The sequence below is a fragment of the Pongo pygmaeus genome, chromosome 9 (genome assembly GCF_028885625.2).
Source record: "Pongo pygmaeus isolate AG05252 chromosome 9, NHGRI_mPonPyg2-v2.0_pri, whole genome shotgun sequence".
Classification (NCBI taxonomy): domain Eukaryota; kingdom Metazoa; phylum Chordata; class Mammalia; order Primates; family Hominidae; genus Pongo; species Pongo pygmaeus.
Genome location: NC_072382.2, coordinates 128,600,776 through 128,619,209, shown reverse-complemented (window position 1 = coordinate 128,619,209; position 18,434 = coordinate 128,600,776). Strand labels below are relative to the sequence as shown.

The following is an 18,434-nucleotide window of genomic DNA, read 5'->3' as shown; positions in this document are numbered from 1 at the left end:
TGGGGAGCAGAAATCCACCTGGCCCCACGATATGAGCCTTCCTCCTCCTCTCCAGGAACACACAGGAGTTAGCAAAAGCACAAACAGCCCATATGTGACTTTGCAGTGTCCATAGGCCCTCAGGATCAGCATGTACATGCAGATGAATCATTTTGAGCAAGTCAGAATGCAATTATTTCATTTTTCTTTGCATTCTGGATTGTTGATGTTTAGAAATAAATTGCTCCCGGTGCTTCTGATTTACAAGGACAAAATATGAATGCAGAAAACAGGTTCAGTGGAGTGATTTGAATTTCCATTACAATTACAGTTCTTTTCAACCATATGATTCTGTGCTTTCCTCATATACATCGACCCAGTGCTGATTGTGCTTGGATGCTGAGACTCCCACTGCCAGGGCCCCATCAGAAACCCCATCACACAGCCCCAGCTGTCACAGGCTGTGGAGTAGATTGGGACTAAATGCCATGGTAAGCCACTAATAAAACTGGAGTGCCCCCTCAGAGCTTCTTCTGGGGATCACCACGGGAGGAGGGTGTGGACAGTTTAGCTTCCCAGGTAACAGATGAACAGGGCTTCTGCAAGCAGAAGTTGAAGGGCCCCCGACGCTGACCAGCAGATTCTTCCAACCAATAACAGCCGTGCCACCAAAACTATCAGCATCCAGTGCTTCTCTGTGCCAGATGTTACGCTGAGAATCAGACGCATTTGATGCTCACTACAGCTGTGTGAAACAATGTTGTTATTAGCCTATTTCATAGATGAGAAATTGAGTCTCAGAGAGGTCAACAACTGGCAGAGGTGGGATCTAAATTCAAATTGGTCCCATATTCAGAGCCTAGGCTCATATTCCCTGCACAGTAACACAGCCCCAAATTCAGTGCCACATCCCCAGACCTCTGGTTTGCTAACTCCAGGTGGCCCCGAATGTGGGCTGTGGGGGATCTGAATGATGCTTCTTCTTCCCTCCCGCAACAGACAGCTCCTCCAATAGTGTGCAGAGAATCTTCACAGGATCAGCCTTTCTGTCCCCAGCCCTGATATGAACTCCACCCCAGAAACGTTCTCCCTGGTTTCTTCCCCACTTCCTGCTCTGTGCTAGTTCACAACCCCAATCAGGCAGGCCTTTTTCTAAGTCTGAGGGCTCTGCCGACAATCAGATTTTCATGTACTCTACCTAAGGTGCAACTCTAATTGGAGCACCAACATTTTTAAAAAGCAGGGGTGGGAAAAAATCAGCCGGGTGCGGTGGTGCACGCCTGTAGTCCCAGCTACTCAGGAGGCTGAGGTGGGAGGATAGCTTCAGCCTGGGAAGTTGAGGCTGCAGTGAGCCGAGATCATGCCACTGCACTCCAGCCTGGGCAACAGAGCAAGACCTTGTTGCAAAAATAAAATAAAATAAAAACAAAAGAATAAAAATAAATAAAAAGCAGGGGTGGGGGCAATGCTTAACACAAGAGGGCTCTTGTGCCAACATTTCTAGTGCTCAATTACCCAGTGGATACCTGCTAGGCACTTCACATGAGGAAGGAGGGGAATTTCAGATGTCAGCAGCAGACACTGGAGGCTTTTCAAATGGCACCATTCAAGCAACTTGCTATATTTAATGTGAAGGCCAGCTACCCACAACTGCGAGTCCCCTCCTTCAGCCTTCCTCCACACCCAATGCTGCAGGACAGGACCAGCAGAATGAGATCCTTCCATCCAAGACAATCACCAGCCCTGATGCCCTGGGTCAGCCCAGTCTGGGATCAGCAAGCCAGGGAACTAACATGGATTGAGCCCCTCTCTTTTCATCTGGTCAAGTCCTTGGTTTTTTGTTCACCATTTTAACATAGAATCAGTCTGATTTTATGTTGTGTCTTGCATTTTTTTTTTTTTTACCCCTTCTTCCCTTCATGACTTCTAGAGACCGAAAAGAATGTTCAGGATTCCAACTTTATTGCATTAGCAAAACTAAAATAAAACCCATGGACCCCATGGATAAAAACGTGTCCCAGTGAAAGGTTAGTCTAAGTAACAAATTAAATGAAGACATGACAGTGGAGTGGCTTATTACTGGCTGTATGAATGGCAACATAAGCAGACAAGGTACTAGTTCAACATGAAAAATGTACTCTTATTTCTGATTCATGCTTTTCCCAATGCCTGCATGAGCCTTATCCAGGGTGAGGATGAGCCTGGCAGTACGGGGGCTGGCCTGGCATGGGGTATCTACATGCTCCTCCAAAGAGTTGATGTACGCTCTTGGGGTGCACAGGGGGAAGAAGAACTGGTGGTTGAAGTGGCTCTGTAATTCTTTTTAATTAAAAAACTTCATTTTTTTTTTTGAGGATTTTTAGGTTTACAGAACTACTGAAGAGAAAGTGTAAATAATTTCTACATATTTCTTGCCAGGCACAGTGGCTCACTCCTGTAATCCTGGCACTTTGGGAGGCCGAGACGGGTGGGTCACCTGAGGTCAAGAGTTCAAGACCAGCCTGGCCAACATGGTGAAACCCCATCTCTACTAAAAATATATTAAAAAAAAAAATTAGCCAGGTGTGGTGGCATATGCCTGTAGTCCCAGCTGCTCGGGAGGCTGAGGCAGGAGAATCGCTTGAATTCGGGAAGCGGAGGTTGCGGTGAGCAAAGATCATGCCACTGCACTCCAGCCTGAGTAACAGACCGAGACTCCATCTCAAAAAATAAAATAAAATAAAATAAAATTTATACGTACATCATCTCCCTCCCAACCTCTGCCCTGAGTTTCCCCTATTATTAGCATCTTGCATTAGTGTAGTATATCTGTTACCATTGGTAAACCAATATAGATACATTCTTATGAATTGAAGTCCCTAGTTTACATTAGAGTTCATTCTGTGTGCTGTACACTCTATGGGCTTGGCCAAATGTATGATGACATGTATCCACCATTACACGATCATACAGAGTAGTTTCAGTGCCCTAACAAACACCTGTGCTCCACAATTCATCTCTCTCCTCCTCCTCCTGACCATCCCCTGGCAAACAGTGAACCTTCTTCTGTGTGCCTTTCCAGAATATTATATAGTTGACATCACACAGTATTTAGCCTTTTCAGACTGACTTCTTTTGCTTAGCAATGTGCATTTAAGTTGTCCCTGTATTTTTGTGGTTTGGTGGCTCATTTCTTTTTATCACTGAATAAAATTTCAGTGTGTGGCGGTACCACAGTTTACCCATTCACCCAATGAAGGACATCTAGGTTGCTTTCATTTTTGGCAATTTTTTTTTTAATGAGACAACATATATAATTTTATTGTATAAATTAACTATACTGAAGTGTAGTTTACATAAAATCAACAAATTTAAAATGTATACATTATTCCTTGAGTTTTAACAAATATATATGCCTTTAAAATCACCATCCTAATCAAGATAGAAAATATTTCCATCAACCATTTTTGGCAATTATTAATAAAGCTGTTATAAACATTCATATGCAAGTTTTTAGGTGGACATAAGTTTTAACCTCCTTTGGATAAATACCTAGCAGCACAATTGTTGGATCCCATGGTAAGACTCTGTTTCGTTTTGTAAGAAGGTACCAAAGTGTCTTCCACGTGGCCGTACCACTTTGCATTTGTTCCAGGGATGTTCCTGTTGTTTCTCACCAGCATTTGGTTGTAATTAACTTTCTGAAAACACTCAGGTTAAAATATTTTTGTAACACAAATCAATATTATTGGACATGTTCCCTATATTCTCTCATGTGATCTGTGTTACCACACTGTGAGGGAGCTTTTATTATCCTTATTTTATGAATAAAGAAACTGAGGCTCAGACTGATTATATAAAAAACCCAATGTTATACAAAGTGCCCAGAGCAGGGGCTGGCATCTGGTCTTCTGCCTAAAAAGCCCATGTCCTCTTGAGTCCACCCCACTGAACCAGCCTTCACAGAGAGAAAGCAGAAAATACTGTGCAGGGAACCATGGTCCAGGCTGGCATGACCTATGAGGATTAAATTATCCAGGAGATAGACAAGGTAACTGCTAAAGGCACCTAAACATCTTTTGAATAAAATTTGATACTTAATATTTTATTTTAAAAATTAATCCCAGCCATCATGAGAAATATCTGAATTCTGTTGGACTTCCTTACCATTATTTTATGTCTTAGAACCACTTTTATTTTTAAATAACATAAGAAAGCATACTATAATATTTTCAGTGTTTTAGCCTTTAAATTCTTTAATCCAGCCCTGCTCTCTCCCTTGTCATCTTTCAGTCTATCACCAGCATTGGAAATTCAACCATTAGAAATGCGTTCTTTCAGGCCATTATATAACTTTTCAGATTTTCAATAGGTACCTATTAAAATCTAGGTACTGGAGGAGAATGAAGAGAAGCAACATGTGTATTTGGATTGCAAATTTATTCACAGTGGAGCTCAGTTATGCAGAGGAACGCGAGTTCTTCACATCTGCCTGTTCCTTATCTGGGTGTCTCATGAGCATGAGCAGGCTTCCGGTCCACTCCAGTAAGCTCGGTCCAGTGCAATCATTTACACATTTTCCTTAGTTAATTCTCAGTCACTTTGGGTGAAATAGTTTAGTCTCTTAAATTCCAACCTCTTCCTTCAACTGCTCCCTCTTAGGAAGGACCTGTGCTCTCCTTGCCTTGGTTCCTCTGTGTGAGTCACTGCCAGTGACCTGAGTTGTCCACCCAGCATCTGCTGTGGCCATGTACCTTCTGCAGGAGCTCCCTGCAAGTGACATCTGGGCTGGTGCACCTGTTATCATCTGTCTCTCCTGCTCTCTTTCTCCTTCACTCTCTGGCTAACTCCTTGGACCTCTGACTAAGCATTCACATCCAAAGGAACTAAGAGTGGTTTGAAAGAACAAAAGTAACCCTTCCTCAGCCTGACTGCTCACTCCACCCAGATTGCCTGCACTGTTCAGGACTACAACCTTATTACATTAGCAAAACTAAAATAAGACCCATGGTCCCCAGTGAATACAACAAGAAAGCCCCGTGCACTGTGGCTTTCTTCCAGAGTCTAAAGGAATTTCCAGTGACTTTTACTTGCCCTGGCCTGTTGTCTCACTAAAAAGGTCATTAGCTTGTCCTCTGCTGTTTTGCAATAAACCTTACAAGACATTATTGGAGGTGGGTGGGGGTGGAGAGCTAAAAAGGTATCAGTTAACAAATGTGAGATAGTGAACACTTTAATTTTATTGTGTAATATTTGAAAGGTCCAAAGGAATACACACAGCAGAGATGTAAGCTTAATAAGGAAATGGCCGTCTGTGAACCCCCCAATAGAAGAACCAGAGCTTGTCCACCCCACTCCTGTGTCATCCTTCTCCATCCCCACAAGTAACCACTGTTTTTCATCTTCTTCTTAGTTTTTTGCTGTTGTTATTGGTAGCTTTATCACACATGTATATCCCTAAACAGTATAGTTTAGTTCTGCTTGCTCTTGAGCTTTATAAAACTGGATTAAGACTTTATATAGCATTTTGCAATTTGCTTTTTCCACTTTGTGTCATGTTCTAAGATTTATCCATGTTGTTACTTGTAACCATTGTTAATCGCATTGTGGGGCATATAACATAATTTATTTATCTATTCTCCTATTAATGGGTAATTGAGTTGTATCCAGTTTGGGCTCTGCTATAAACAATGCTGCTGTGAACTGCCTTGTATATGTTTTCTGACGGAGGCAATAGGATTTATACCTGAAGAATTGCTGGGCCATTAGACAGGTAAAGATTCAACTTAAGAGTCCAGTGGAGTCCAGTGGTTACCTACACAAGTTTTGGCACTAAGCTGCTTGGTTTCAGCCTAGGCTCTATCGCTTGCAAGTTGTGTGACTTGGGGCAAATTACTTAACTTCTCTGCATCACCATTTTCTCAACTGAAAAGTAACAGTAATAATAGTACCTATCTCATAAAGTTGTTTGAAGGGTTAAATGACTACAACGTTGCCAATACTACTCATGATTTCATCTTATGTTTACAACAACACTGTGAGGTGGCCCTGATGATGTCCATTCTACAGATTGGAAAGCACTGAGGTTAAGTGACTCACAGTGGTCTGCTAGCTAATGAGTGACAGAACAGGGATCTGATTCCTGGCCCACCTAACCTCAGAGCCGGGTTTATTTACATCTCGCTGCCTCCCATCCTTAACATTCTGCCTCCTCGATTCCCTTACTAGCCAGCTAAGAGCAAGTCTCCCCCAAAAGGGAGGCTGGGGTTGGGAAGGTCGGCAGAGGCACCAGGAATTGGGGAAGAGTGGTATAGAGAGAAGAGGAGAACCACACCACCAATGAATTTCACCTGTTTTTCTTTGAAAGCAGTCCCTCCTTCCTCCCCCAGGGCCCCTCCTGTTCCCTCTAAACTGTTTTCACAGCAGACAGCAAGTGTGAATCAATGCTACATCCCCATTCCCATACCTCACACTCTGAGAAACCGCCCCTACAGCCCCACAACTGTCCCTCCACCTGCTAAAAGGTTTCTACAAGCAAAGGAAGTCTTCTAGAAATCAAAGAAGGCAAGGTCTGGTCATCCCTCTCTGTTCCCTCTCCCTCTTTCACTGGGCTCAGACTCATTCACACCTGGCCTGGGCCTGGGAATCTGGTCCCCTGGACCCTGTGGCCTGGATGGCTGACCCCTGGCTATGGGCTTCGAAACTGCACTCAGATCCCTTTGCTTACAAAAGGCTTGGCTCCAGCCTCCTCCCATCAGTCATTTATTTTCATAAGTGCCCAGTGAATTCATTTCTTTTGAAAGAAGGGCAAGAAAAGGAGATGGATCTGCACAATATGTACAATTTTCTGCAAATGCCATCACCATCAGGAGTAGCTGGGCTTTCACTCCGCATAAGGTGAGGCCAAGCTGAAGCTCCTGTGAGCAGAAGCCTGGGAAGCAGGTAGCTGGCTGCATGCAGCGCAGGCCAGGGATGATGAACTGGAATTTTCTATTATGATAACACCTGCCCTCCCTTTATGATCTAATACCTCAACTATTTCTCATCCCATCAGGTCAACTAATACCACTAAATTGCCTGTACATGCCCCCCAAAATGTACTCTTTCCTCAATAAGAGGTTTCCTAAACACAGACTTTTCTTCTGAAGCAGGCAGGCAGCACTCAGGAGGCAATTTCTGATCTTTTGTTACCAAAGATGGTTTTTCCTTCCTGTCCTAATGGTAGAAAAAGACCATTTCAAGGATCACTCATTTTTTCCTCCCAAAGCTAAGAAGTGACATCATGCTCATTTGCATTCTCATCGGCAAATCCTCCACACCACCCAATTTACTCAGTATATTATTTTATTCATATTTTTTAAAAGAACACAGGCCATTTCTAAGCAGAGCACAATAGGCATTGTTCTTGTTTATGATGTTTCCATCCATCATTTGCCCCCTGGGAGCAGGAACAGGAGACAGTGGCAAAGCCCAGCTTGTGGTAGATGCAGGACACAGAAGGGGGAAGAGCGCCCCCACCCACGCAGATGTGGCTGCTCCACAGGGCTGAGCTCCAGTCACTCCCAGCACAGCAAGGCTCTTCCCACGTCTGCGATTAGGGTTGGAAATCACTCCTTCCTCTGACTCACTGGCAATGACTCTGCTCGTGAACTCATTCCTGGTTATATTGTTTACGTTCACCTCAAGCTGGGTGCGACACAGGCCAAAACGATAGGAAAAAAATAATCGATCACATGGTTGGGTGGTTGCCTAACAAGTATTTTTTTAATTAAACATGAATTGAGCACTAACTATATTCTAGGTATTATGCTATTGAATCCTTACAATAACCTCACGAGTTAAGTGTTAACTCATGTCAAGAAACTGAGTGTTAGGAAGGTTAACTTCGATGACCGATGTCACCAGGCTAACCAGGGGAGAGCCTCTTGCCGTGAAGACTGGGAGGCTATGCTTTTGACTGGGAATCCAAAGCTCTGGGCCTTTCCTGTTCTTCTCCAACCAGTCTTTATCTATTCATTCATCCAACAGAGCATGTGGACTGAGTCTGTCTAATCAGTCAGTGAATGCTTAAAGCCCAGTGCAATGTTCAGTGCCTCAGATTGCGGGAAGAGAGGCAAGTGGATAAGAAACAAGTGAAGAAATCTGTAGGTCATGGGAGGACCACTCCAATAGAGTGGGTGAGGGGAGTTAGGGATGACACTCAGGTTTCCTGCTTGAGCAACTAAGTAGACAGAGGTTTTAGTTACTAAGACAGAGAAGACTAGAAGAGGATGTGGTCTGGGGAAAACAATGAGACATCAAGAGGTTCAGGACTGTGTCGTTTTGAGGTCCTATGAGACATGCCAGTTAGCAGTCGGATATAGTGTAAAGGTTTGGGCTGAAGGTATAAATATGGGAATTGTAAGCTATATTTTTTCAGAATTGATGAGATTATGAAAGAGAGTACAGCCTGGAAAGAGAAAGTTCAAGGATGGGATTCCATATTTACGGAGTGGAAAAGAGGAAGAAGCTAACAGGAAGACTGGGAAGGGGCTGGAAGAGAAGTGTGGGCAGAAAACCACAGAGTGCATGGTACCCTGTCTCCATATTGAAGAGAAATGAATTTAGAGAAGTTTGGACTAGACCACTGTGGTGGAATGCTTCCTACAACTCCAGGGAGATGGAGACAGAGAGACCTCAAGATTTGGCAGTTTGAGAGACTGGCAAGGGTCTTAACAAGCGCAAAACAGTTTTTTGGAACCAGAGAGTAAAAGCCAGAAAGAGTAGGCTCAAGAGTGAATGAGAGAAGGTGAAGTGGAAGCAATGTGTACAGACAACTTTTTCCAGTTTTTCTAGGAGGGGATACAGAGAAGTGGAATGGCAGCCAGAACAGGGTGTGAGGTCTAGGGGAGATTTCAGGAGTGAAGGATAATTGAATATGGGTTTGCTCACTTTCTGCTTTGTGGGAATGGTTCAGGGAAGGAAGAAGGAGTTTCACATGCAAGAAAGAGAGGGACTGAGTGAGGGAGGGAGTCCTTGAGAAGGCGAAGGAGATGGGGCACTGCACGTGGCAAGGGTTGGCTTTGGTCATGAGAAATACTAAATTTAGGAGAAAGGAAGAAGAAAAGATGAACATTTAGCACACCTGTATTAAGTGCCAACTGTATGCCAGGGCTGCTAGGCACTGGGGAAGCAAAGGTGATGAAGAGTAGTCCATGCCCCTAAAGAGCTCATGGTCACATGGGGAAGACAGACACCTGTGTTACAGCATCATCGCATGCAGAGGACCCTTACGGGAGCAGGAAGGAAGGGCACAACCCAGCCCACCATTGGGTCAAAGAAATCTTGACAGGGATTTGTTTGACCAGGTGCCCAGCCTCACACTCCAGTAGATGCTTAATACATGACACTCTTTGATAATAATGATTATTTACAATACTGATTTTCTACACATGGAGGTAACGATTTGGGAACTGAAATCTACAGAAGAGTCTATTATTTCTCTCTCCTTGCCCTATGATGCAGATAATACAACATGCAGCTGCCTGAATGACTCCAGCTTGAACTCTGACGGCCTCCAGATCAAAACAATCAGTTCCTTTGATAGCAATTGTAGGGCCTTTGTGGTCTATAATGTGGGGGACTGGTGATGATGGGTCTGGTGAGGCTAAGCAGACTTTTAACCCAAGACAGAGCAATTGCAGCACAGCCTGGCAGAACATAGGTCCTTCCTCCATTCTTAAAGCAGCCCTCTCAGAGGTGAGCTTAATGCTGCAGGCTTCTCTCCAGGTGGATACCCTGAGAAGTGGCTGCACTGTTCCCTTGGACTTCTTTGACAGGAGTGTTTGCCACTCTGCAGAGCTCCTGTTAGAACATGGACAGAGGAGGCAAGGGAAGGAGCATAGCCGCGTCTCAGTCTCAAAACCAAGGGCCACAGACCCTGCACAAATGTCAAATGCAACTTGCATACCCTGTCTGAGTAGCACAGTGAGAAAAACCATATCTCAGCAAGTGGAAGTGGAAGCCCAAACGTATGCAAAAGAATTGGGGCTTGGAGAGCAGCCCTGGGAGGCAACATCCATAGGAACGAAAAGAGATAGTTAGAAACTATTTCCTTCCAGATTGAGCATTTGTCCCAAGCGCAACTCCATCACCCACTCCTTTTGCACACAATGTCTAGCAGATTTTAGATGCTATGGGAGGCAGAATATTGTCATGGCTAAGAGTACGGGCTCCAGAGCCAGGCTGCCAAGTTGGTCATGGATCAGCTGGGGCAATTGATTTGACCTCTCTGTGCTTCAGCTTCCCTGCCTGTAAAATGGGGGCGATGATGATAATAGAAGCTACATCATAGAGTTGTGAGGATTCAATAGAAAAGTGCCTGGCTCATAATAGATATTTGATAAATACAAACTTAATGAATGCCAAGAGGAAGCAGGCTGAAGAGCACATATGTCAGAGTAGACCTGCTTCCATTGTTAGAAGACAATGCAGTGAGGCCAATTCATCAGGAGTGTTCCCTTCTAAGGCAACCTGTATCTGCTGGCTGAGGGTATGACAAGCTCAGAAACAAAGGCACAAGCCGAGAGCATTTGTGCTTCACTAGGTAGTGAAAGGGAAAGGAAATAACAAGAAGCAAGTCAATTATATTCCTGAGACTGGCTGTCCAAGCTGTACCATCCCTTCTACCTAACTAAGGAATTGAAAGAACATTTACATTCATTAAAAATTTATCTTTCCAGGAAAAAAGAGCCAGACTTTTTTCCTCTAGTGAAAACCATGAAAAGAAGATGCCAGAAGTTTGCATGAAAAGTTGGGTCTCCCTTCTTCAGCTTTGACAAGAAAAACAATATGGAGAAAGTTCTGCTGTGTATTTGGGATATGTTTATATTGATTTGGGTGGGGTGGACTATATTGTTTTTAGCATTTGGCAATGATTTAAATTATGCAAATAATAAATACCATCAAATTGCTGGCCCTTGCAATATTATATTATTAATTGTGCAAACTCCCCACACTTAAAGCAGGCTGTCTTTTTATGGTCCATGTCTTGCAAATCAGAGTCCTGAAAATTTGTGCCATAGGGGAAGAGAAAACCCATCCATGTGGGGATTGATTGGCTCCATCATTTCATCATTCTGTCATCAGGTGTTCTCTCTTGTGAGTGGCCCTCTGGCAGAACTAACATTATGTTCAGCCCACACTCCTACCGATCACATAACTGGCCCCCTGTGCTGGCCCTTTCCTTGTCATTAATGCAGGCAAAAGACAGAACCTATTGCTCTATCAGCTAAGATTTCCTCTAACTACAGACGAGGGAGTGTGAAGAGAACCACTGCCTCTCCCTTCCAACCCCTGCTCGCAGGAATAGCAGCTCCTGCTGCTCATTAGGGAAGACTAGCTCTATTCCCTGTCGTCCCTTCCGGCAGACCCTCCATCTCAACTGACAGCCTGGCCAGTAGCCTCAGCCCTATTAGGAAACCAAATGAGGGCTTCATCCAGAGTGCCCTCCAAGCAGACCAACAGAGATGCCCAGACCAGGCCAGCTCATGCTTCACGGTTTCAGCCTAAGGAGCCCGGTGGCAGCACATTTGCTACTGGGCTGCCAGGCTGTGAGCAGGATGCAGGCCTAGAGTTGGCCTGTTTTCCTCAACCAGCCTAAATGACAAAACTTCAGTCGTTTTGATAAGAAAAAGTTTCCCAGACATGATCCTGGAGGAAGTCAGTGTGTCTCTGTTAGGAAACCATTACACTATTTTTTCCAGGCCATGTTTGTTTTAATGCTATTAATTTTTATGAAGATTATTTTATTATTGATGACCATTATTACGTTTTTCTACAAATAAAATGGAATGCTGGTCTACTATTAATTGCATTAGGAAACAGGACTTAACACATTAAAAAAAGTTTTATTATAATGTAATATTACCACATTCTAGAAAATTTGGAAACTAGAGAAAAGAAAAAAGAATCAACTCAAATCCCACCAGTCTAATACAAACACTATTAGCATTTTGGTGAATTTCTTTTGAGTCTTTTTCTTATGCATATTTTAACATGGTAGTAATTATCTTTGCTCATGTTTTTATCTTCCCCTTTTTTCACTTAGCATAGTTATCATATGTAATTTTCACATTACATAATTCTCATAAATGATCATTCTAATGATTCCATAATATTCCATCAAGTCTATGAACCATGATTTATTTAACCGTTTCTCAACTGTTGAATGTTTAGGCTGTTTTTGCTGTTACCCTCACAGATTTTTTAGTGCTTAGGATTATTTTCTTGGAACAGGTTGACAAAAGTGGCATCACTTACTGCCCCAGAGGGCATGTACATTTTTTTAACTGCTGGTAAATGTTGCCAAATTGCTTTCTAATCCACATTTTAGCTTAACTGTATTCTGTAGGCTTTTTTTTTTTTTTTTTTTTTTTAAGACAGAGTCTCACTCTGTCACCAGGCTGGAGTGCAGTGACATGACCTCGGCTCACTGCAATCTCCACCTCCTAGGTTCAAGCAATTCCCCTGCCTCAGCCTCCTGAGTAGCTGGGACTACAGGTGCATACCACCATGCCTGGCTAAATTTTTATATTTTAGTAGAGACAGGGTTTCACCATGTTGGAGGATGGTCTTGATCTCCTGACCTCATGATCCGCCCACCTCAGCCTCCCAGAGTGCTGGGATTATAGGCATGAGCCACCGCACCTGGCCTTCTGTAGGCTTTTTAATCAGCAGTGTTGTTTTATATTTTGGAGGGACACAATAGGACCCTTACATTGCATCAGATGGTAACACCTGGGCTCTCTTGCCCCTTAGAAAGAAGGCTTCTTGAGAAGCCCCTCCCACTCCCCTGGAATGCTTCATACCACAGGGCATGTGATGGACAAGGAAGGGACAAGTGAGGCTCTGACCATGCAGGAGGTGGGGGCAGTCTTGGGAAGAAACATACTGGTGCATTTCTTTGTAAGGCTGAAAAGGAGAAAATTAATGTCAGACTTGGCATGCATAACTCAAAATGCTTGTTTCTGCTGTATTAAGATATTTCCATAAGGAGACACCTGGCTTGCTGTTACCAGGCCACGTGTAAATGACGAAAAACAACTCTCTGAGGACAAAACTCTGGAGGAATCCCTCTCCTTTCCATCACTCTCCCCGCCTGCACCTGCCACGTTCCCTTGCCCCCACAAGGATTCAGTAGAGTTTAGTATAAGATTCTCCCCTACTTCATCTTCACAGGCAAAATATGATTTGAGGACACTTTCTCCATAAGAACACTATCCCCCTTAACACACTGGGCTTTTCTACCTCCACACAGGTAGGGAACTAGAGCTGTAACTCTCCGGGCTTGGAAGGAAGTGCTTCTTGACAATGAATTCATTGACCATGGATGGTCATGGGGTTTCTCCTCGACAGTCATAAGTGATCCTCTGTAATCTATGATGCAATTGACTACGCTTTTATTTCTAGCACCAATTAGTACTATGTTCAGATGCAGGACAAGCGCTAAGTAAAATGGTGATAGAGGGTAAGTCTGACCGTAGGACTACCAAGGTTGGACAGGTTGTTCACTGCACAAGGGCACCCGATTGAGGACATAAGCAGAGACTGACACCCAGGCTCCTAGCCTCTAACCAAGTCATGTACCCTAACATGAGGCTATATTCATTCCCAGCACCAATTAGTACTATGTTCAGATGCAGGACAAGTGCTAAGTAAAATGGTGATAGAGGGTAAGTCTGACGGTGGGACTACCAAGGTTGTACAGGTTGTTCACTGCACAAGGGCACCTGATTGAGGACGTAAGTGGAGACTGACACCCAGGCTACTAGCCTCTAACTAAGTCATGTACCCTAACATGAGGCTCTGTTCACTTATTATTATTATTATTCTAGCAGTGCCCTTTTAAAAGCTAAGCTTTTTACTTGAGAGTAGTTTTAGATTTGACATACATAAAAGTTGCAAAATAGTTCAGAGGGTTCCCATATACCCCACACCCAGTTTTCTCTATTGTTAACATCTTGCATTAGTATGGTACATTTGTTATAATTAATGAACCAGTATTGATACATTATTATGAACTAAAGTCCATACTTCATTTACATTTCCTTAGTTTTTACATAATATCCTTTTTCTGCCCCAGGAGCTCATCCAGGATACCACATTGCATTTAGCAGTCTTGTCTCCTTAACCTCCACTTGGCTGTGACGGCCTCTCACAGTCTGTTTGTTTTTTATGACCTTCGCAGTTTTGAGGAGTACTGGCCAGGTGTCTTGCAGAGTGTCCCTTGATGGGGATTTGTTTGATGCTGTTTTCAAGATTACACTGATGTCAAGGGGGAAGACCACAAAGACAAGTGCTGTTTCCATCGTATCCTATCAAGGGTGTGTGCTATCAACATGGCACATCACTGTTGCTGCCAACCTTGCTCACCTGGCTGAGATAGTGTTGGTCAGTTTCCTCCACTGCAAAGCTCCTCTTTTTCTCTCCCTTTCACACTGTATTCTTTAGAAGGAAGTCACTATGTGCAGCCCACACTTAAGGAGCGGGAAGCTATACTCTACTTCCTTGAGGGAAAGGCATCTACACGAATTATTTGGAATTCTGCCCTGGAGTCTGTCTATTCTCCTCCATTTATTTACTTCTGTATTTGTTCATTCAGTGATTTATTTACATCAGTATGGACTTGCTTTGGATTATGATCCAGCACTACTTTGTTGCTCAAAGCATGCCATCTTTGGCCAATGGGAGCTCTTCCAGTTGGCTTCTGTGTCCCTTTGACAGACCCTCATTAGTGTGGCTTTTTCGGAAGACAATATGTTATGTGTTGGATTGTGTCCTCCTCCTCAAATACAATATGTTGAAGTCCTAACACCCAATACCACAGAATATGACCTTATTTTGAAATAGAGCTATTGCAGATGTAACTAGTTAGGATGAAGTCATACTGGAAGAAGGTAAGCCCTTAATCCAATGTGACCCGTGTCCTCATAAGAAGAGAAGAGGGACACACAGAGAGAAGAGGGCTATGTCACCGCAGAGGCAGAGATTGTAGGGACACACCTACAAGCCAAGGAATGCCAAGGAATACCAAAAGTCACCAGAAAACAGGACAATGCAAGGAAGGATTCTCTCCTCCAGGTTTCAGGGGAAGCATGGCTCTGCAGACAGCTTAATTTTTAAATGTGCATTCTCTGGAACTGTGACAGAATAAATTTCTGTTGCTGTTAGCCACCCAGTTGTAGCTATTTGTTATGACATCTCTAGCACAGAGCACTTCCTTATTTTCTGGCACTACAAGATGCTCCAGGTTCATCTTGTATATTTCCTGATCCTGTGCTAGAATTGGCCATTTCTTCAAGGAGCCCTGGTTTCTTTTATTACAGAGTGGTATTAGAAACCAAACTCTGGATTGTTAGGTGTGCTTGTTGCTACTGTAATGTTGTTGCTAGTAGGCTTTCTCAGGAGATATAGCTGGAAAATATCTGTGTGTATATTAGCCCTCACATATACATAGTTATAAATATTTCCATATGCAACATCTATATCTATATTAAGCTAAATATAAGTTCATACTGATGTCTCCAACTCTAATTCATTACCATGTGGATCTGGATCATTCTGGCCCCTCCTTTTGCAAATCTGTAACTCCAACAGTGAAACGCCTGGCTCCCACCATCTGCCATCCATTTACTTAACTGTTCAGTTTCAGTGTACATGTGTAGCACATAGCATTGTAAACCTACGAATTTCTTTTCTGAATTAATACAAAAGTCGCTAAATCAGCTAGTGGCACCCCTGCCTCCTCTCCAAACTGAATTTCCTCCCAGCTGAGTTCAAGAGCCTGTATTTTCTCCCTCATCTTCTCTAATACCCAAACCTAGTCTCACAAAGGGAACTGCTATCAGTTATTTATATCTTTGTATTAGTCTGAATAAGCTAGGCAAAGCTGCAGGAACAAATAAACATCAAAAAATCTCAGCTTAGCACAACAAAGCATTATTCCTTATTCCTATCAGATTCCAAGGCCTGTGGGCAGCCCTCTTCAACTTTTAGCTTTATCATTTTGAACTGGTGGCCTCTAGAGTAGGGACAGGAGGGAAGAGAGGCTGAAAGATCACACAGGACTCTTTTAAGTCTCAGGCCTGAAAGTCACTTTTACTCCCTCCACCCAGATGCCAATGGCCAGAACTCAGTCTCATGGCCTGAACCTAATTCCTAGGAAGGCTGAGCAATGCCTGTCTTCCTGTGAACCCAGGAGGAGGAAATTATATGCTGAGCACATCGCATTGTCTCTGCTTTAATCCTAGTGTGAATTTTAGTCAATGTGTTAACTTTCCCCGAATCTTTTTTATTTAAAATCTTAACTTTGTAACAAAAGGTCTTGTTTTAAAAGGAATTTTAAGCATTCATAGCCAAGGGAAAAGGGAAAAGAAGGTTTAGGGAAATTTTCAGCAACCCCACCTTTGAAAATCTATCATATAAGTGGCCCCTATTTCTACCAATGAATAAGGTCATTTTTGATGATATTCAATTTTTTTAAAAGCATCATCATTCCTTTTATTCTTGAGAGCTAAGATGGTAAATCAAAGTGGGTGAGCCGGGTGGCCTATAGAGCCCTTTGGTGTCCTTGCATGATGCATGGGCCGAAGGGAGTTTAGAGGCACCATTCAAGGGCACCTTCCACAATGTGATTTCTGCTGCTGTAAGAGAATAAATGTTTTTAATAGCAAAGGAGATGAGCCCCATTCTTCATAGAATTTTAGTGTCAGGAGGAACCTTAAAAATGAGGTCCAGATAATTTTCTAATGACACAGATAAAATGCTTATGATAATTTAACATTAAAGGGAGGGAGCATGAAACAAAATTGTATGCACAGTATGATTTCACTCTCTAATACACCATGCACAGAGAAAGCAGAATACACCAAAACACTAGCAGTGGTTTCCTCTGGGTGGTAGAATAATGGGTGTTTTAAATTATCTTGTTTATATCTTTGTATGTGTTTTCTAAGCTTTCTATAACGAGTATGCGTGACTTTTGTAACCTGAAAAGGAATGTTAAGAAAAAAATTTTAAGGTATTCAATCCAACTCATCTCCCCATTGTACAGACGAGGAAACTGATGCCCAGAGAGATTAAATTATGTGTCCAACATCACACAGATATTAAAGTGAAAGGTCAAGAGCCAAGTTACAGAGTCTCGCAGACATAGACTTAAGAACCCAGAAAACATCATCCCCACTCACACTCACACCACATGCACATCCACACCCACCCTTTTCACCCTCATCCAAAGTTTCCAGAGTTAAAATTGCTTCCTGGTCCCTGCCTCTGTTTCAGCCCAGAGGCCTGGGAGCTCTTGCAGCTGCTAGGTGTATCCAGGGAGAAAATATAAACTTTTATTTAGCATCTATGATAGATTTAAACTCATAACAAACTAAGCCATAAGGCAGCTTCATCTCATTTTATAGATGAAGACACTAGGGCATGCTCATGGTTGCCAGTGGCAAAGCTAAGAAGCCTCCCTGCTGTGTGGTGTTTTTGATGCATATTAAAAGCTCCATATATGTTTGTTGATTTCGTGTAAAGACCACAATTGTATCCTATCCCTGAGATTGCAGGAGGCTTTCACATCCCGCCCTGGATACACCTGCCAGCCTAGCACAAGTGGCCTGGCTTGTGTCTCAAGGAGATGGATCTGTTGCCAGATGTGGGCATCTGGGCACCTCTGGGTACCCGTTTACCTTTGCATGGGACATCCCCCAAGCTTGATGTTCTGTCAAGAGGCTGCTCGGGGAAGATATATACTGATGAGAAATCTCAGCCCCCAAATTCATTTTTCAAAGAAGCCAAGCAAATCTGGTGATTTATTCTCTGTCATTCTGATCCCAGCATATGTTCCACATCAGGTAAGTGAGATAGAAGGGATGGTTCAGCAAACATTAAGTTAAAAGAAACCTTGTCAGGCTTCCCCACGAATAGCTGGTTTTTATTTAAAGCCGCAATGTCATTAATTACATTGAGTGAAAAGCTAAGGCTCTCTCCTGCGCCACACTCCTCTAGTGGACTCGGCAGAAGATAGGCTGCTCTTACACAACTGCAGTCCACACATCCACGCTAGTTGGGGTTTCTGTTGCTTCCTTATCTTCTTCCTTCTGCAGTCTTTTCATGTTTTCCTTTCATTGAACCTGAATTTCTCCCAGCCTGTCTCTCCCCTGTGCTTCCATGTCCATCTCCCCTATCCTACTCCCTTTCTGTCTCTTCCTGTACTGTGCCTCCTGCTTCTCCCTCTGAAGTTCAGTCCTCCCTTCCAGATACAGCGTGGGGCTCCCTGTTGATGCCATAGAACCAGACTCAGCCCAGCTTTCCCCACTAGACGCTCCCGTGTGCTCTGCCTCTGGCAACACACCTACCCTCTCTCCTTCCCTGCCAGCTCTGTCTCTTCCTAAAGGTCCAATGGTAGCAAAGCACATGGTTCAGTTGATTCTGCTTGA

The 18,434-nt window shown here is 43.3% G+C and overlaps 1 protein-coding gene and 1 long non-coding RNA gene across 5 annotated transcripts in view; one reads left to right on the top strand and one right to left on the bottom strand.

The window, feature by feature from the left end:
* KIRREL3 (kirre like nephrin family adhesion molecule 3) overlaps positions 1–18,434 on the top strand; it is a 592,978-nt gene that overhangs the window by 213,468 nt on the left and 361,076 nt on the right. The gene's annotated exons all lie outside the window — the stretch shown is intronic.
* The window catches only part of LOC134740290 (uncharacterized), a 30,154-nt gene continuing 19,346 nt past the window's right edge, over positions 7,627–18,434 (bottom strand). The window contains exon 3 of the long non-coding RNA XR_010127667.1: positions 7,627–7,644. This is a non-coding gene — a long non-coding RNA (uncharacterized LOC134740290). The remainder of the gene's footprint in view (positions 7,645–18,434) is intronic.